Genomic DNA, 20299 nt, shown 5'->3' with positions numbered 1-20299 from the left:
GCAAATGCTTGCAAAAGCAGGAACCCTTGAGAGATCACAGCATGCTGAGGGAGTGGACACTGGTTTCATGTAGCACACTCATGCTGGGTTTGGAACTGGGGTGCTGAGACTGAAAGACTGGCAAAGCTGAGCTCCAATAACAGAGGAACTTGCTGAAAGGATTTAGGCCTCATCCTGCTGGCATTTGGTTACCATGGAGACCAGGGTGCTCAGGGTTGTGACTTAAGAAGCTCCGTCTTTCTTCAATGCAGAGCATAATTTGGGTAGGCGTCCAGTAAAGAGTACTAAAAAGGGGGTTCTTACTCAAGTGGTAGAATGCATGCTTAGCATGCATGAGGTCCTGGGTTCAATCCCCAGTACCTCCTCTAAAAAGAAAGAAAGAAAGAAACCTAATTACCCCCCTGCCCCCCCCAAAAAGGAGTCCTATTGTTACTGGGTGTAAGGGTGAAGATCCAAACCATTGTAATAGTGTTGGGAATGGAAAGGAGGGAAAAATTTGACAAATCAATAGGAGATTCAACAGACAGAAAGAGGGATGATAAGCATAATTCAGAGGCTTTGAATTTGGGCAATTGGGGAAATGATGCGGCCATGGATCAACTATTCTAGGAAAAGAACAGAAAGATGCTGGAGTAGTCAAGCAACAATAAATTAAGGTATTAATTTATTGGGGCTGAAATGGAAGTATGAAAAAGTCATCTCAGTGATGTGACCAGGAAGCAGGCGAAGTAAGAGACCCAAGCGGAGGGAAAGTCTGCACACCTGCTATGTAGCTGTCAGTTAATTCAGTACATGTGGGCCACGTTGTCCTCATAAAGGTCACAGAGCGAGAAAAACCAAGATAGAGGAAGAACGCCAGCATTTCATTCCAGAGAAGAGAAGAGGAGGCTGTGTTAGTCAGTGGGGAAAAACTGGAGATTTGCAGGTACATGGCTTTGGGAAAATGTAAGTCTAAAGTTTTTCATCTATAAAATTTTAGGTGATAATCACTCTTCTCAGGGTTGGCATAGAATTATGACAGGAAGTCTCTCTGAAATACAAGTTGATAAATTTTCCCTCCATTTTCATCTCCACTTCCCACCAAGGAAGGCATTCCCCTTCAAAGTTGTTTTCTTGGCTTGGGGGATTTTTGCAGAGTGGGTGTAGGGAGCAGAAGTAGTCTGTAATTAATGGATTTCCTGTCTTTTGTGAAAACCTAAACCCACTGAAGAGGTGGAAAGAAATAGTCTTTAGAGCACCAAGAGAAAAAGGGACCTCTCCTGGGATTCGGGACAGAGAGAAGTCTGTGGATCTGAGCGGTGGTTACACTGCAGGATGAGCTTGTGATCTTTTCAGGGAGGTGGAACCCTAGGTCCTGGAGGTCCTGGCCACGGCTTGGAAACAGAAGACTGGCAAACCTCAGAGGAACTGGGGATATGCACAGTGAAGACACAAATGCCTGTTATATTTCTCCCATCATTTTCCATTTACTAGATTCTGGTATAACCCAGCGGGGAAGGTGAGAATCTCCATAGAGACTGAATTAAAACATCCTGTAAGCTGGAATCTCAGATTGGAAGTGAGATTTATTTGGGGGGAAAAATAGAGAGAGAGGTAGATACCAGCTACATTTGGAAAAGTCTTAGCACCATGCTTGGTACCTGTCAGGTGTTCAAGAATATTAGGTAAATAAAAAATGAGCCAGGAAAAAAATTTTTTTTTAAATGGAAGGAGTAGCTGAGAGGTAGGGAGAGAACCAGGGAAGAGCTTGTATTGTGAAACCCAAGGATACAGACACTTTCAAAATGGAGGAAGTGGTCAGCGATGTCAAATGCCAGAGCGAAGTAAAGTGAGACAGGAATTTGAAGGCATCCATTGAATTTTGCAATAAGGTGGTCATCCATGACCTTCCTGGAAGCTCATTCAATGAAGTGGTCTGAAAAACGGCCAAACTGTACTGGGAGGAGGAGAGAATGGGAGCCCACACTGGAGGAGGGGCATGGAGACTGCCCTTTGAAGATGGGAAACAGGAGAAACAGACAATAACTGCAGGAGAAGGGCAGAGCTGAGGGAGGATCTGATGCCAGTTAGGATGGGAAGAAGGTTTCACAGGCTGCTGAGAAGATTTGAGAACCTTAGAAAGGCACTACTGGGTAAAACCATTGAATTATAAACAAATTTGAAATTGAGAGCAATTGGTGAATAAAAAGTCAGCTGTAATAGATTTGCCTTCAAATTAAAGAATGAATATAATTACCTCCTGGGGGTCAGTGTTAGTATAGAACAGATGATATACATCATGCTTTGCAAAATGGTGGCCTGAAGGCTGGAAACGGATCACAGATTGTTTGTTGTGCCCGCATGATATTTTAAAAAATAAATTAGATGCCAAAATTTAAAATCATCACATTTCATGCAGAAGTCCAGATTTCTGAACCCTTTTGAAACACTAGAAGCGCTTTTTACTTAGTCATCGTTTGTAGGCTATTGTTCTTACCGTCAGTCGTCAGTAGAAGCCGATTTGGCTGCCCTTAGACAAGCATTTTCTAGAAGAGAGGATGGCAGATGTTTTCTGTAAAGAGCCTGGCCGTGCAGCCTCTAATCACTCGATTCTTCTGCTGTTGTAGAGCGAAAGCAACTGTAGACGCTACATAAAACGAATGGGCCTTGCTATGTTCCAGTAAACCCACCTGTCTTATTGTTCTTCTTTCCACCCTGGGTGGTGCTTAAGTCCCCATTTTCTATTGTGTTAGTGCATTTGTTTTTATTCTTACCCTAGTGCATTAATGTACTTTGCTTGCCTTTAGGCATTTGATTTTGACCCCCATGTAGGGTGACCAGATGCCTTGGACTGGAGGCATTTCAGTGCTAAAACTGAGGAAGTCTTGGGCAAACTGTGACAAGCTGGTCACACTGCCCCCAGGCTGACATGACTTCACATTTCTATTATGTACTTCGCCATGGAAAAAGCATTGTCGTTTTCCTTATCTGATTTAAAAATCTTTAGTAATCTTTTCTCTCTCTCCTCCCTTAGAGCTTTGTTTCCCATTTCAGTAATAACTCCAACCAGCGTTGTACTTTCATCTATTTATCTCTTGTCTTGTTCTTCAGTGCATTCAGAGACCTTTGCATAGGGTCTCACATGGATTTGATTATCATTAAGTGATAGATGAGTGATTGACAGGCCTTACTCTCTTCACCCTCAAAGAGAGTGTCGTCATTGTGGGTGAAAAACTCTCGGCGAGATGAAGGTAAAATGGTAACCGGGGGCCCACACTTACTCTCAACTTCTGGCTCCCTGAAATGAGAAATGTTTCTTCCACGCGTTGGTAACGTTCGCTCTGGGCCATGGTAACACCCCAGCCAGAGACCTACAGCTCCTCGCTCTGCTCCCCCACGCTGCTAAAACTCTGTTGCCCACTTGGTCAAACGAGTCCTGTCTCTCCGCTCTCCCCTTTCACATCAACAGCTTGAATCTGCAACATGAAGGAAGAGCCTGGGGCTTTGAAATCAGATGTAGGTTCAGGTCTGGACTCTGCCATGTCCCAGTTCTCAGTCATGTTTCTCATGTTGTGGCAGCTCATTTGTAAAACGGGGATATGTACCTCTTTGGGTATTTGTGAAAATTAGTATTGCCGAGTGAAAAAATAAGGCACAACCTAAAAGTTGAGAACACTGTTTTATTTGGTGAATGTTCTGAGGACTGAAGCCCAGAAGACAGCCTCTTGGATCGCTCTGAGGGACTGCTCCCAAGAGGTAGGGGGGAAGCCAGGATATATCAGAGTTTTTGCAACAAGAACCAGGTAGTGGGAGCATCAAAAGAGTACTGTTAATGGAAGAAAACCAGACATCACACGTTAAGGAAGTTAGTGCTTTTCTGTGTGTGGGAAGGCACAGAGGTCTGGGCTCATCAAAATCATTCCTTTGATCTGCACCTAGCCATCTAGGGCCAGTATCCTGGTTTTGGGGGCGGGGGTTTGTTCATTTGTTGTTGCTGTTTATTTGTTTTGTTTTTTCCATTCTGAATTTCCTCAGGGTGCACAGTAGGGGATGACTGCAGTGATTGCTGGCTTGCTGGCCCCAACATCCTTTGTTTACTGATACCTGATACTGCAGGTGACATTCTTCATCCACGTAATGAACGTGCAGTACTTAGTATTATTATGCATAGTCCGACAAATATTTAGTATCTCCAGGGGGTAAAAAACCCCAGGGGTGTGGCAATGGAGATCTACACTAATCATACTGATGTATTGAAAACATATCACATTTCAGGCACTGTGTACAGTACTTCACAGTTGTTACTGAATTTAATCCTTACAAAATGTAGCATCATCCACTGTCCTGGAAAGGAGGGTGGTCCCAGGACACAGGACTTTCTGTTCTAACACTTGGAACGGTCCCAGGCACACTGGGACAGATCAGTCACCTGGAGGCCCATGAGTTAAGTGTATTAGTGGGCCCATTTTATAGATGAGAAAGCTAGGGTTTAGAGAGGATAAGGACATACAGTAAATTTCCAGCAATGAAGGTGTGTCTTTGATCTCTCCATAAAGTATCCTTCTGCCCCATCTTGCCCTGGCTAATTTTCAAGGGAGCACCTCCTCTGGAAAGCATCTGCTGGCTGCTACAACCTTCTCACGTTCTCCTCACCCCCTGGTACCTATATTTAATGATCTTTGTCTGGGGTAGCCTCCACCTCCAGAGCTCTTAGGAACATGGACTGTGGTTTAGTCAATATTTTTCCACCGTCAGATCTCAGCACCACATTTGATCCACAGTAGATACCCAGTGCATACTAACTGCCTAGCTCTGGACTTAAGCAGCAAGATAAACCCCAGGTAAAATCATGAATTTGGAAACTAGTATTCTAGTCTTATGCTGCCACTAATTTTTGGAGGGACCTTGCCTACTCTGTGCCCAAATTTTCTCAAGTGCAAAGTGAGAGTGACTTGGACGATCTCTCTGGTCTAATCCAATGATTAGAACCTTGTAAATTTGAGTTTCTAAGCTTTCCCTCTCACTCCACCCCTAATTTCTAAATCTGTCTACTCAATTCATATGTAGAATTCTTCACGTGCCCTTCACCAATAGTTGGTTCCAATGTCAAGACTGTTTACTCCCATCTTTTTACTCCCCTTGCAGTCTTCCCAAGAAAGAGATAACATTTATCTCTGCATTCTTTAGTTAGTTGTTTGCCTCTGGTTCCTCTCTGGCTAGGTTAGAAACTATTTGGCTCATAATCTCAGTTATGTATTGGTGTATTCTTAGTATCTGCCAAGAACTTGATAATGTCAGAAGATTAGATGAATGTGTAAGAAGGAGAAGTTTTGCATGAATCTCGTAGGGAGGGAAGAAACATCATATCACTTTACTTAACCAAATATAATATAAATGGCTTTTGGATTTATGCTACCCTGGGTCATTGCCAACAGCTGAGCATTTCTAAACCCATCTCTCCTCACACTTTCTCCTTGACCTCTACTCTTTTTGTATTTTTCCTTTTCTAGTTGGCTGCTTGAAGAGCCTTGAATAACGCAGCGAGATGGACTAAATACTAGACCTCAGTAACATTTTGCCTTTGCAATCAAGTCTTTGCTTTCATTTAGCTTTGAAAGAAACTAAATATAAGAGAGTCTTAGAAGTGAGTTTGGTATCACGGCTCTTGTAGGCGATTTTAAATTATATAAATTCATATTAGCATCTTCCCTATCAGACTATGGGCAAGACATTTTGTCCCTAGGGGAATTTTTTCTTAATAATCTCTGAAGTGAAAACTCTGGGCCAGATTTTACAATACTTTAAAACTTTCAAAAAGCTTCTCTGGCTTAAGTCTGCCTGGTTCTGGCTATTGAGTCATCCACTTATTAACAACGAGACCTTGAAAAAAATCACTTGACTTCACTGAGCCTCACTTTCCTGTCTGTACAATGGGATAATAAAGCACCTACTTCACAGGATCATTGTGAAAATAATAGAAGATAATTCAGATAAACCTAGCATGAAGATTAGCAGATTTCTTGCAGAAAAATTCACCAGTCACGTGAATCAGATGGCTTAGTTTACTCTAGTTTTGTTGATCTTTTTTGCAGCCATTAGACTATAGAGATTAGCACAAAGTTTCAGTAAACTGGGAGGATATTTGCAGTGTTTGTGGCTACTGGGACCCACTGTACCCCTCTTCTGGTAGCAGCACCCTGTTTCCTTCTAAGAAATCACTTTTATTTGTCCTTCTCTGAGTTCATGCCATTTGAGTGATATGGGTCCACTCCAGTTTTATGGGTGGGTTACTCAGATCTGACCAATTATAGATTTGCTTTTCTCTGGGTGCAGGGAATGATTCTGAGTGGCATATGATCTCATTTGGCTGGAATGTCATGAAAGGAGATGCTTCTTCCCCACTAGACTGGACCCCAGGAGGATGTAAAGCTGAACTATGATAGTCTTTTTTCCAGGAGGGAAGACCACTCCAGGTGTAGTGCATGACAGTGGACTCAAGCAAGGTAAAGAGAGACCACCTGTGTCCCTTGCCTAAGCCAAGCATGTGGGTAGGCACTTCCACCAACTTTTCAGTAACATGGGCCAGTTAGTTTGGGCTTGAACTTGACACTTAATTGAAAGTGTCTTGACTCACATAGGAGCTGGTCGTTTCCTCCTTCTGTAGATTAAGGTCTATGAATCCATTCAAGACTCAAGAAAACAATCTTAGCCACACACACCCGTCACATTTCTACCAACATCAGCCTCTTTGTTTCAAAGCTCTTGCTTCAACTTCTAACTTTTTGCCACACAGGCACCTCCACTAATTCATCTCTTCTCTGTTCCACCTGATCACAAACCGACCTCTCCACTCGGTGCCCCACTCTCCTCACTAGCTGCCTCCTGGTGCCTGGCTCCCTCGTTAATGTCTATTCATCCTTGATTGACTCTAACCTGAGCATCTCTTAAGTGCTGCAATGAACAAATGCATAACTGATACTAATCTGGAACTGGTCCTGTCTTATTCCTCCTAAGCTTTCTCAGTTACAGGCATAAACTAGAGAGTCCTGATCCTGTGTGAGGCTAGGGGAGACTTAGTTTATTTCTTTTTTTGAAAGCCCACAAACCAGCTCATTCAGCTGAATTAGATGAGAAAGAGTCATAGCTCCAGAGGCTTCCACTGTTAAACTTCTGGGTTCCTCATTTGTAGAGTCTGGAGAGGCAGGGGAGGGCAAAGGAGAGAGAGAATGTGGTTTGATTGCAGTATAATTTTCCTCCCTCTGGGAGCATTTCAAGCATATTCTACAAATGTCAGGGAACCAATGACTCATCAAACAGTCGAGTGTTGGTTTTGGAAAAGGGAGAGGAAGTCACTGCTTTGGAGCTCAGTGATGGATTTGCACTAAGGTAAGATCTCAGCACACCAGTGGGACTGAAATGTTGGCAGGAATCTCTTGCTCTTTTCTGAGCCTGGGAGAAGTGCCATGTCCCCCAGATCCCAGGAGCAGGGTGACGCACTTGCAGTCAGAAAGCATTTAGTCTGAGCCTTCCAGAGTAACGCTTCTGGTGTCTCCAAGACCGAGGGGCTGTGACTGTAAAGTCAAGCCTCAATTCCCTGAGGACAGGGAGGAGACAAGGCTCACCTTCTGTCCCACGGCGTTGGCAAGGGGAAGCAACTGTCGCTTGGTTAGTCTGGGCAAATGTGAGCGGTAGATGAGAAGCAGCTGTCAGAGAGAACTGTGCCAGCCTTTTCCACCTTCGGCTCTTATCTCCCGTCCCGTGGCTGAGTCTGGGAAGCGAGAAAGCACAGTTATTGATTTAGAAGCACTAGAGAGGAACAAAAGCTCAGGGGAGGGAAAAACAACAAGGGACGGGGCTGCTCAGCAAAACCCACAGCTCCTCACGTAACGCTTGCTTCCAGTGAACTCATGGGACCGACGTGGGACAGGCCATGGGCTGTGGTCAACGTAACTGCTGTGTTGGGGTGAAATTAACACACCAGGGATGAAGCACGCTGGGACCTTCTCCCTTTCTCCTTTCCTTGAGGGGTCTTGAGCAAAGACTATAACTTTCTGACCACTTCTGCATCCTTTAGAAAGTCTATATCTCTGCTATTCATTCTTTTTTTTCTTTTTAAAAATGGTGATGAGTGTTCGTAGATGCTTGCGTGTATTGGATGGTAGTGGTAAGGGTATTGAAATGAGGCTCTGGTCAGAGGGCCTGTTCTAACTCTTCTTAGTAAGTCCTGCTGGTAGAAGGGAGGGGGAGGGAGGGAGACAGTGGCCCTAATTGTTAGCAGCCAGTGTTGGAGGCTCCCTCTGGAATGTGGCTTGTACGTGGCAACTTGGCCCTCAGCTTTCGGCCTTAGTGGTGATTCTGGGATGCCAGGAAAAGGGCCACTCTGTAACCTGTAATACCTGCTTGTAAAGAGAGAGCTTCAGGATCGGTCCTCAGACCTGCTCTTCTCTTCTTGCCACTTTCTTGTTCATCTTTTTCTTACATCGATATGGCAAGATCCTAACTTATTTGCTGCTTTTCTGGATTTTTATCTGAGTAGCGTGGGGATGCTGGAGAAAGCCACACAACAGGGCTCAGTGGTAGCACGATAAATTCACAATCACACTCCCATACGGGCCTCCGTGTGGTGCGGTCCATCAGCTCTCTTACCACCCTCCACAATGATCACCGTCACTGCCCCAGCATCTGGTCCTGTTTCATGCCCCCTTGCTCTGAGTTTCTGATGTCTCCTCTTTCTTTCAGAAGGATTTGAAGCCATCAGACCAGAAGTTCTCCAGACTCAGAGTAGCAAGTGTACATCTGTCCCTATAGCAAAACCCACCTCCACCCCCTGTTACATTATTACTAGGATGTCCCTCCTCTGAAGGTCAAAGCCTCCTCCTTGTACTTTCAATTCATTTTCTGTCTTCACAGGGACTTTCCACTGTCAGTGAGTCCCCTCAACCAGATCTTTCCATAAATATTGAAACACACCTAACTCTTTTCAAACTGTGGAAAAGAAAATTCCCTTATGGTGTACCTGTCTCCTCTTACAGCTTCTCTAACTATTTTGCTTCCAAATAGTCTTTGAGTTCTTTCCAATATTTAGAGCAAAACTTCTCAAAATACCTGTGCACACTTGGTGCCTCCATTTTCTCTCCACCCGCATCTGGCTTCTGCCTTCTCACCCCTCCAACGTCGCTCGCAAAGATCACGAATGACCTTCATGCCACTTAATCCAAAGGCCACTTTTTAGTTCCCATTTTCTCCACCTCTCAGCAGTATTTCACACTGATGCCCGCCTCCTTCACGGTCACTCCAAAATGCCACACCATCTTGGATTTCTTCCATCTTCGGTGAGTCTTCTCTCTCTTTGCAATGTCTTTTCCCCCACTAACTTGCCATTAAATATTTAAGTTTCCCAAGGCTTGGTCGTACCCCCTTCTCTTCCTTTTTCTTCCTTTCTATATTTTCTCCCCGGAATCTCACTGATGTACATGGCTGCCATGAGCACTCCATCGGGGTCTAGTCCAGAACTTCCCTCAAAGCCTCACACTCATACATCCAAATTTCTATTCCGTATCACCACCTCCATGCTTCAGGGCCACCTCAGACTCATTATATCCAAGATTATGTATAAACTTTCCTTAAACTCACTTTTTTTTAAAGTGCTCTCTGTTTCAGTGAATGGCCTCACCATTTAGCCAGAAATTTAGGAGTCATTTTTTGCCATTATCTTCAATTTGCTTTACCGTCACTAAATCTGTACATTTTACCTCTTTTTTTTTTCCTTCTCACCTTGTCTGCCTTCATCCTAGTCTAAACCACTCTTGCTTCTCACCAAGGTAAACGTTTCTTGTTTGGTCTCCCTACATGTGTTCTGGTTCTTCTTCTAATTCACTCTTTATTCTACAAAAGTCATCTTTCCAAATTCAAATCTAGTTTGTGAGTTCTGATCTATTTTCCCCTTTGCTCCTGGTCGACTACCTGCTCAAAAGTCTTTCACACTCCATTCCTCTTTGCAAAGACATGGAGACCCAATTCATTTTGGTTTGTTTCTTGTACTGGTCCCTGCCTCCCTTTCCAGTTCCATCTCCCATCATTTTCTCCCTTGCAGTGTCTACTCCTGTCACAAAGGCCTTTCTTTTGTTTCTTGATTAGGCCAGGTTCCACATGGACACAGGGCTTTTGCACATGCTAATCTCCCGATTCCTTAAATAAACTTCCTTCCCTCTTCTGCCTAGTTCACCTGCACATGCTTTTAAGGTATCAAGATAAACATCATGTCTTCAGGTATTTCATGACTTCACAACGTAGTTCAGATTCTTTTGTTTTGTGGTAGTGTAGTATCATAGCGTTCATCTTTGCTTGGGATAGTACATTCATGTGGGCTTAATATCTATCTACCTGACTAGACTGTAATGGGGAGCAATGACTTGCTTATTGTATCCCCTGTAGCCAGCACAATATCTCATACTTGGTAAGCACTTAGCAAATATTTGTTGAATGACTAAATGAAGAATCCCATTAGATAGGCCCTCTTGTCTTCATTTGTCTTCATTGTGATGTTTATAAAATAAGTGATGGAGTTGTGTGGCCCTCACAGGTATGTCTGACTCTAGAACCCAAGAAATACTTGGTATACAATAGCTGTGCTGTTACCAGGGAAGGACCATAGGTCACAGTGCCGTGTGTGTTTGTGTGTATGTGTTTATTGTTGCCATTGTTTTAAAATAGGGACCGAGAGTAATACAAAGTCACTTGTTAAAGGCTCAAATCATCTTAATTATCCAATGGGCTGTCATTAGGAGAAAGACCTAGCTGTTGTAGAGTTCTTTGTTTAACAGAGTTCGTATACTTTGATCATAGTTTAAGGGGGATTGGATTTAGGTAGGTTGACCATATGTCCTGATTCACCCTTTTGTTTAGGTGTAATTGTGAGTGGTGTAACAATTACCAGTACTTCTTTAGCTCTTAAAACTCCCTGTGGGCCATACGTGATTTGAGAGTGCTAGTTATAGGCGAGGCAGCAGTCAGTGTAAAGAGGTCTGGAGTTAGAGGTCCAGGTTTTTGTTCTAGCTCTGCCTTTAGATGTGATTGTGGCAAGTTGCTTTCATAAGTTTCAGGGACTAGGTTCTTAGTAGCCTGTGCTTTTGTGATTTTTGTGTGATCTTTCAGCTAAAACGGTAAAGATTGGTTAGTTTTCAATAGGCAGACATGAATAGAAGGGCCCTCCAAGTTTTAGGGACACAGGAGCAAGGCCACAGAGATATTAAAGTGTATGAATTATTTAGGAGCACAGTAAACTTGGTTGGAGAGGGCAGAAAAAGATTGAAGAATGTAAATTAGATCAGATATGGTTACTGTGTATCTAGGGGAGAATCTTTGATGACTGGAGTAAGATGGTTGTGCATATACTTTAGATAACTTTGGTAGGAACAGAAAATGGATCTGAGATGTGTAAGAATATGGAAAACTTATTTGGAACAGATTTTAAGGGCCAAAGCTGGGCCATAAAAGTAGTGAAGAAAAAGGACTTGGAGAAAAGAACCACTCAAAGGGCAGAAATGGAAGTGTTTAGTGACTGGGGGATGATTGCATTGGGGAATCACTTATGCAACAAACATTTTTAACACCTGTTTTTGCCAGATACAATGTGGGATATTGGGGTACAAGGATTAAAAGACTTGATCATTGATTTCAAGGAAATATGTAAATGAATAGTTATAATGAATACCATATAAATTAGAATGGACATATGTTCCAGGAGCAGTTAAATCATAAAAGAGGAAGTTTTAAGTCTTCCTGGATGAATAAGGATAGACATCATAGAGGAAGTACTTGATCTGGGACAGAAAGAATGAACCAAGAAGCTGATGGGGATGAAAGCAGAGTATTCAGTGTCAAGGCTCCTGTCTTACTCACATTTACATTCCTAAAGCCCATCATGGTGTCCAGAAAATAGAATGAGCATAGAATTCTGGACTCTAGCAGGCAGTGGCTACCAAGGGAGATAGAAGATGATCAAGCCAGGAAGGAGAGGAAAGAAGTGATGACCATTCAGAGGTTGAACTTATAGACTGTTTTGGTATCTTCCACATCCTGAATGGTGCCATGCTAGCTTGAAAGAGCTGATTCAGCCTTTGAAGTTTGCTAGCCTACAATTAAGAGAGTTCAGCCATCAGGAGAAGCTGACTCAAGACACAGAATGACAAATTTCTATTCCAATTACATTCAGAAATGTTAAAAGATTTGATTACATTTTGGTCTAAGGGACAGGCCACAGATTTGAAGGAGTCAGAAGTCTCGATATTTTCTGGAATCCTTTTTGCTCATCTTTAATTGAAAGGATATTTACTTTTCAGCCGAGTTTTCAAGTCAATCCAATTATGCTTCTCCGTGACACATACTCTCATTTCACCTTGGCAGATTGGTTTCATTAGAAATAATCCATGGTGGGGGTAATGTTAACATAATATTGCTTCTAAACTAGGCTCAATTTGATGAAAGATTTGGATGTACTTGGTGGGTTGCCGTTCCAATTTCAGACGTTTTGCTGGCATTCCCTGAGAGGCTGCCAAGAGCAGGGGATGACAGCTAAATGGGCTTTTCATACTCTGAATGTGGCAGTGGAGATTCAGCCTTGTGACTCCCTTTAAAAGCCTTGGGGAATTGATGATCGAGAGGCCCTGAACTCCTCTGAGAAATGTTGTTTCAAATGGGTACTTGCCAATCCCAAATTTACCAGTTAAAACTGGAAGATGAATTAGGTCATCTCTCACATTTATACATTATTTAATCCGATTTGCAATGATACGTCACATACATTACCCCATTCGATCTTCATAGTAACTCTGGGTTGCAGTCAAGAATGGCCTTACTTTTTCCATTTTATAGATTTTACAGATGAAAACTAGGTTTCAAGAGAGTAACTTGTTTGTCCATATTTGCAAAGATAATTAAATGTTTATGAGGTCTGGGAATCAGCTTGGTTTACTCATTCCCAGCCTAGTGCTTATTATACTTAACCAAGAGGTTTTCACTCGGTAAGACTTTTAAATACACTCAATGAAGGAATGACAATCCAGTCTTTGCAGCAGATAATGCCATACAACAGCATAGGCAGGCAGGCATAATGAAGATAGAGCTTTGCTTGGACTTCGGTGCATCTTCCTATCAGCACAGTGGTGGCCTCACTGATCCACTAGTCCAAATGTGTATCAACTCATCATACAGATACCAAGTATCTCCTCCCAAGACATACACAGAGGGCTCTACAAAGAGTAGGGAGTGATTGTAATAGAGATCTTTTGTGAGTAGTAGTTCCATTTAATTAAGACGATCTGCCTCACCAGCTTAATGGCATAAATAAAGGTCCTTCTTTAATTTTTTGATATTCAAATGACTTGCATCTCAAGTTGCTTGGGTAGAAAGACATGCTGGCCCAGATTCTTGGACCTGCCGTAGTGATTCTTCAAGGGAAAGTAATCTGACTCCCCCATTGTTATCTGCTGCCAGAAAACTTCCCGTTGTGGCTCTCTGGTTTATTCTCATGCAAAGGCATTATTCTCAAAGTGCTCACAATGGCTTTTGAGTCAGGAAGAACTTCACCATCGCTGCATGCTCAGCTAGAATCATTCCCCTTCCTAGGAGCAGTAGACCTTGGCCTTGAACCTAGATCTTCTCTCTATGCTTCACCTTTTTTTATTGTGAGCCCCCTTTTAAAGGCCTTTTGTGGATTTACATTGACATTATCCCAGTCTATCAAAGAGGGTTTAATGTTGACTATCAGACTGGAAGTTGTTGAAGTCTCTACCACCTAGGTATCCAAAATTTTGTTCCTTAACCTCTATGCAAACTTGCCCATCTAATCACAAGAACGTCTTTGGTACAACAAAGAAATGTTTTCCTATCAAGGCATCTGGATATAACCAGACTATTGAAAAAGTTAAAGGACTTAACGTGATTCAAATATTTGGCTAAGCCTTTTGTATGGGAGCAGAACTTTGTCCTGACATTTGAACGCTGAATGGATCTAAGAAAGATGGTGAAGTAGATTAGGGATTTGAACTGCAGGATCCCTTACTGCTCCTATGCCTTCCAGGCAAGGGGAAGGAGCAGTTACCAGAACCTAGAGACAGCTGCAGTCACAGCTGTATCTACAAAGTAGGGTTTTCCAATACGAACTGTGGACTTTGGTAAAAGAATCCAGCTACTGCTGTCTCATGGCCTGGCAGATTTGGAATCAGGAAATAAGTTCCCCGTTATCTTTCTCCATCTGATTCTCCCCCTCATGCGTCCTACTGGCTGGCGCCAACCTGAAGCTGGAAGGTTAAGGTCACCTGGTTGATGCAGTCCATGGAGATCTCTCTTTGAGGCAAAAGAGCAAGGAGGAAAAGAACAGAGTGTAGATCAGGGTGGGCAAAGGGAGACTATTCATCACAAGGTATCTACTTCTAATGGTACTAGATCGCCTTAAAGAGATGGGCTGACTCAAATTCCTACATTCTTGGCTCAAGGAACAGCCTGAAAGAGAGATATTTTCTATGACTATGGAGAAAGAATATCTTATAGGAGGCTTAGGACAGAGATGGCCCAAAACCAAACAAACAGCTTCGTTCTGGGGTTTGACAAATTACAAAATCGGTTCAATTCCAAGTTTTATTAGACTTCTTCTAAAGTTGAGACAACAAAGTAGGATGGGACCCCATGAATAAGAATGGGACAGTGTGACATTTTAGTGTCCCTATTCATTACTGCAGTGACCTTCCATGGTCCGATGAAATAGGTGACTCCTTTCCAAGATTGCCGGAAGGCTTTGTGCCCAACTCCCTCACTCTTTGAGGGGGAAGCCAATTCTCCCCTTGTCCTCTCTCCAGCAACCTCATTGACTCTCTGTCTATAAAAACATTTGCTCCTAGAATATCTGGGCTGGGGGCATTTAAAAAATTAAATCTGAGAAGAGAAATCTTATACTCCAGAAGTATTGCAAGAATTTACTAACTTACATGGACAAAAATCTAAGACATGTGTGCAGGAATGGATTCTGAAGGTGTTGGATTAAGGATGGAAGAAGATAATTTTATTTCAGGCTGATTTATTGATATCAGTAGGTTCTGAGGTTATTTTGGATTCATTGTGCAAGTTTAAACGTCTGGGAGTGGTTCTAATTGTTTGTTCACTTGGTTGACTGAAGTCTGGACCAACATGAAAAAGATGCCAGTTTCATTGTAGAAATGGATTCCAAAGACTTTTGAGATAGGAGGTTTGAAATGGATTAATTATGTGTGACTCACTCACTGACTGCTTATCCATGGTCTTCCAAGGGGCCCGCATTGCGGCTTGACTCTATCCTTTGTCTACTCTACTTCGTTCCCTACATTTCCACAGGTGTTGATCCCAAGGGATCTCCTAAATAAATATCTTGAAAATTAGATGCTATCTCAGAGTCTGCTTCCCAAAGAACCCAACCTGTAACATCAGCAATAGCCTCAGATCAATTACAAAAATGAAGAATATAGCCTCAACCCATACTTCTTTCCTTGATGTGTGTGTGAATACTTTTCTTCCTATTCTGAGTTCTCTGTTCTGTTTTTAAGTGTGTATACATGTTGTGTACTGTTGGGGACTGACTTTTAGTTCAGTCAAAGTGAACGGGTATGAAGAAAGAGAATGGACATTATCCCAAGATCCTAGACCTGGGGCTGGCTGCAGCACCAGATGAGACATTTTGCCTTCCATCAGGAGACGGTATGAGTTTGGTTGTTCTGGGGAGAATTTCATTGTGTTTAGATAGGAGAAATGTTTTTGAAATTGTTAAGAAGCAAAGACAGATCTGGGGAGATGGTAGCCAGAGTGGAAGACTGTGATTGATGTTAGTCATTTTGGCTGCCCAGAACCTAAAAGTATCCTTTGCATTTTGGGGAAAGTCCTAAGAGAGGTGGGAAGTCATTCTGTCTACAGAAATGAAAAAGGTGCGCTATTCGCCCCTTAGGTCTGCTCTAGTAGCTGGTCATTGTTATGTGACCCATGTGTAGTCAGTTGGATTCTCCAGCATCCAGCTTTGAATGCTGAGGAAATTACGCAAGCGAGTAGAATGAGTCAGTTAACAATTATTCTTGCAGACTTCAGCAGATTCATGAGTCCAGTGTCATCACAGCAAGAATTTGGTGGCTGAGGACATTCTACGTAGAAGAGCGGCATTTTAGGCAGACTGTCTCTAGGACAGGATTTTGGCTAAGTTGCCCTTGGCTCCTGCCATACCTGGTTCTCTCATATTCTTTCCAGTTCTGTCAGGTGCCCAATACCTGTGCAGACAATCCCTTTTCTGCTTAAATTAGCCAGAATCTGTCTTTGTAATTTGCTTTCCCAGCTCTAACTAGTATCTGAATACCCCAGGACACTCGTAACTGCTAGGAACACAGGTACCTCATGGGGTTGAGGAGTTCAGGCACTTGAACTTCAGAGAAAATCAGTGCAAGGTGGATGGAGAGCCCTTCTCCACCGACACCCTCAGATGAAAAACAACTTCCCTATTCTTTGCCCTAAGCAGCCTGGTTCTGTGCATTGAAGGAAATGACTCGGTGAGAGCCCAGCAAATAAAAGAAACCTACTGTTCTATTGCCTTGATTCTGTTCTTTGTAGACTTTATCCTCTGTTTTCCATATTTATTTATGACACTGGAACATTTTTGCATTGGCAGGAATACATACCAGATACCCCCAATGCCTAAAAATGAATAGGAACTTTGGAGCTGTAGACCTTCTCCCATTGGAGCAGTCCCCTAATTCATTCACTCAGCTGCATCCTCAAAGCTATATGCTGGCCTGTGGATACCATGGCACTAGCAAGAACAGAGGTTGCTTGGCAAACCCAGACAGGCCACCAAGGCAGCCACATGCTGTTACTCATTTCATCTTGACTCTTTTGACACTCTCATTGCAACAAGTAATCTCTTACTTAAATGGCAGATTAGTTAGAGAGTGTTGTATTTACTTAGGAAAAACCTATAAAAAGGAAGTTAACTCATAGCATTTGGAAGGTAGGGAACAGGTTAATCCCTTAGGATTCAGGAAGGGGTTGGGATGGAAGTCGGAGCTATAAAGACCACCCTTAGGGACCAGGAATTAACAGAGCAGAGCCTCCCTTGTAGTCTGAAACTGGGGCACTGTTAGCGAAATACCAACATTCCCTTCTGTGATGTGCCTCCCTTCCCGAATTCACGTGTTGATGCCCTCATCCTCGGTGTGATGGTATTTGGAGGTGGGTCACTTGGGTGGTAATTAGATCACGAGGGCGAAGCCCACATAAATGAGATTAGTACCCTTTTAAAAAGAGCTTGCTCTCTCTTTTCTGTGTAAGGAGACAGTGAGAAGATGGCTATCTGCAAATCAGGAAAAGGGCTCTTACCTGGAATCAAATTAGCCAGCACCTTGCTCTTGGACTTCCAAGCCGCTAGAGCTGTAAGAAATAATGTTTGATGATTACGCCACCGAGTTTGTGTTGTTACAGCAGCCCGAGGAGGCTAAGAGTAAGAGAGCTTCCAACTAGGAAGGCAGCTGGTATCTCTTAGTGAGGTAAGACCTCGTACTTCAGAGTAACGTAACCGTAATAATGGCTTGGATCTCAGACACAACTGAATTATGGTACCAAGGCACCAGAAATGGTGGAAACACATAGTCTTAAGAGAGTTTTAGACAGATCCTCAACCATCTTGCTTGTTAAGATGTACACCTGCTAGATTCTGGCCCCTGTAACACACTTTCTCATTTCATACTCTCTGCCAGGCTCTGCGGTGGTTTTTATTGTGTCCATTTTACAGATGAGGCTCCGAGAAGATAAAGTCACTCTTCAAAGTCTTTTCTTCTGTGTGGCAGGATGTCCGAACCCAGTTTTGTCTGATTCTGAAGTCCAGGCTGTTTTTACTGTTTTTACTAGAGTTGGAACAAGGCATTCATAAAACATCTGCCCACAAAAGAGGCATGTTTGTCCACTCAGAGCTCATCCCTGTCTTTTTGAGGTTAACAACAACCAGCATTTTTTTTTTTTTCCAAGCCACATGTCCCTGGGTACCACTGTCAGATTCAGAGCCCCAGGCTGCACTGAAATTTGATCCTACCCAGTGTGGGATCTTTCATAGTCTTCTGTTCGTGGGCCTCACGGTTTACATAAAGCGCAACATCAATCCAGTTTAGCCTGGAATGAGTTCTAAAAGAAAGCACATTATTACTTTCCGTGCACGGGGGGAAGGGAAGATAAGGGAGTCCGGTTTGAAACAAACTCTGTTTGTGAGAGCGCTTTGTTTTGTCACAAGGGCCTCGGTCACGTGGTGCTTTAAAAGAACCCAAACAACCAAACCACCAAAATGAAGAGCGGTTTTAAAGACATACGGTTTGAATCACCCCCGTTCCATAGAGTAACAGAAATAGGAGCTGAAAATGACCCGCTTGGCCATCCTGCCCTTCCGGAGTCGGTACAGATGGTTCCCCGTAGAAGAGGCTGCCTGAGTTAAAGTCCTGTTGGGTTTGATGAGCTAAGTGTTGGGGGAACCTCTTTTCCCTCTTCTGTGAGGCGGCCACCTAACTGTTCTCGCTGCTTGGAAATTTTCCCAGCCCCAAGCCGAAGCTTGCTTTTGCCGCGTTTTGTCTCATTATTCCTCCATTCCTCATACTCATGGGCCTCTGACTCATTCTTTTGTCTCTAGCAGCTTCCATCCTTTCCAGAGGCTGGCGCAGCAGTCTCGGGGAGTTTCCCCAGGGCCCTGGCTTCTCCAAATACTCATTGGTTCTTCACCGCCTTCTTCCGAGATAGGGAAACTCTAGAATGAAGGCCAGAGATTGCTTGCCCACAGGTGGGCTTGGTGGCGGGGGTGGGGGGGTGGTGAGCTTAACCTCCTTTTCCCCAGGTCTCCTCCTAACTTGTGTCTCTTAAAATTGGCTATCAATCTAGCCTCAATGACAGTGTGAAATGAATGCATATCTTGAAGGATCTGTCGTAACCCAAAGTGGCTTGAGATTTTTCTTTTGACATGGCCTATTTTGTCTTAAATATTCATACCTTAAGTGCATCTGTGCTTGCTTTAACGAAAAAAATATTTTAAGCACTAACCAATTCGAATATTCAACTTTGTACCCTCCCCCGCCCTGCAACCCCAGCCCTGCAAAATCCTCAAGTAAAACTGTTTTGCAGGAATGTGCTTATTCTTAGTCTGTGACCTCAAATACCCCGAGACATATTATAATGAGACTATAAGCTCCCATTTAAGAAGCATGACTCTCAGAAGTACAAAGTGCCTATCAGAGGCAGGTGAGGCATGAAGGAACCGAAATGAAACAGGGGTTGGAGGGAGTGTAACTAGCAGCAAGTCAGTGTGTTCTGTTTTGGGGTAGACTGGAGTTGGAATCCTGATCTGTGAGAATTGGTTCATGTTATTTAACATCTATGATATTTAGCTTCTGCACTGGTAAAAATGAGGATAACAGACTTCCTGAGGTTTTAAACAGAATATTTATAGCATCGGTTTAGTATAGTTGGCAGTAAATAAATGTTAACGTGCCTTTCTTTTACTTTGGGAAGGGCTCTGGAGGAGCAGATACGGAGATGAAAGCTATTCAAGCCTCCGTCTGGGTCATTTCTCTTCCTAGCATCACCCTCTCCAAGCCTCACTCATTTGCTGGAACAGAAAACTTTCAACTCAAAGACTCGCAGCCCCTCCTCCTTGGTGCCTGAGCCAGTTTTGGCCAAATGTGACCAGATTTCAAGGGTCCTCCCTGTACCACTGGAAAGGGCCTGGAATTAGTCTCACTGCCAGTATTGGGCGGAGGCGGTGAGCCATGGGTGTCTGCCCATTCTCGGATCTTCAGTTCTCTCTAATCTCCATCTTCTGACCGTGACTCGGCCTTGGTTTCCTGAATGCATTTCCATTACACTGAGACTGAGGCTTTAGGTCAACACCCCATCTATCCCGCTGGACCCCATCTGCATAACTCTCATTAACTGCTTCTCACGAGTATTCAGCCCAAGTGACGGACTGGTCTTCAGTGTTCTTCTCTTTTGTTTCATCAGTCCAGGGTCTGCCCCTACCATGTGTTTCTGGGGCCTAACACCAGCATAATTCTTATTTAGCCCGTCTCTTGAGTGCTGAGCCAAGTTGATGGGTCCGGTCTTTGCACTCTATCTTTCTATCTGTCTCCATCTCTAGTTTAAAAAAAAAATCGTCTAGTGTCTGAAGTCCCTCTAATGTTCTGATGTTTGAGGATATTTTTTTTCTGTAAGTTGAGGCGGGAGGCAGGTCCTCACCTCTGCTAAGGATGCCTGAAAGGCCGAATGCTTCTTCACTCTCAGC

This window comes from Vicugna pacos, chromosome 25, assembly GCF_048564905.1.
Source record: "Vicugna pacos chromosome 25, VicPac4, whole genome shotgun sequence".
Taxonomy (NCBI): domain Eukaryota; kingdom Metazoa; phylum Chordata; class Mammalia; order Artiodactyla; family Camelidae; genus Vicugna; species Vicugna pacos.
This window is presented reverse-complemented; position numbering follows the sequence as displayed.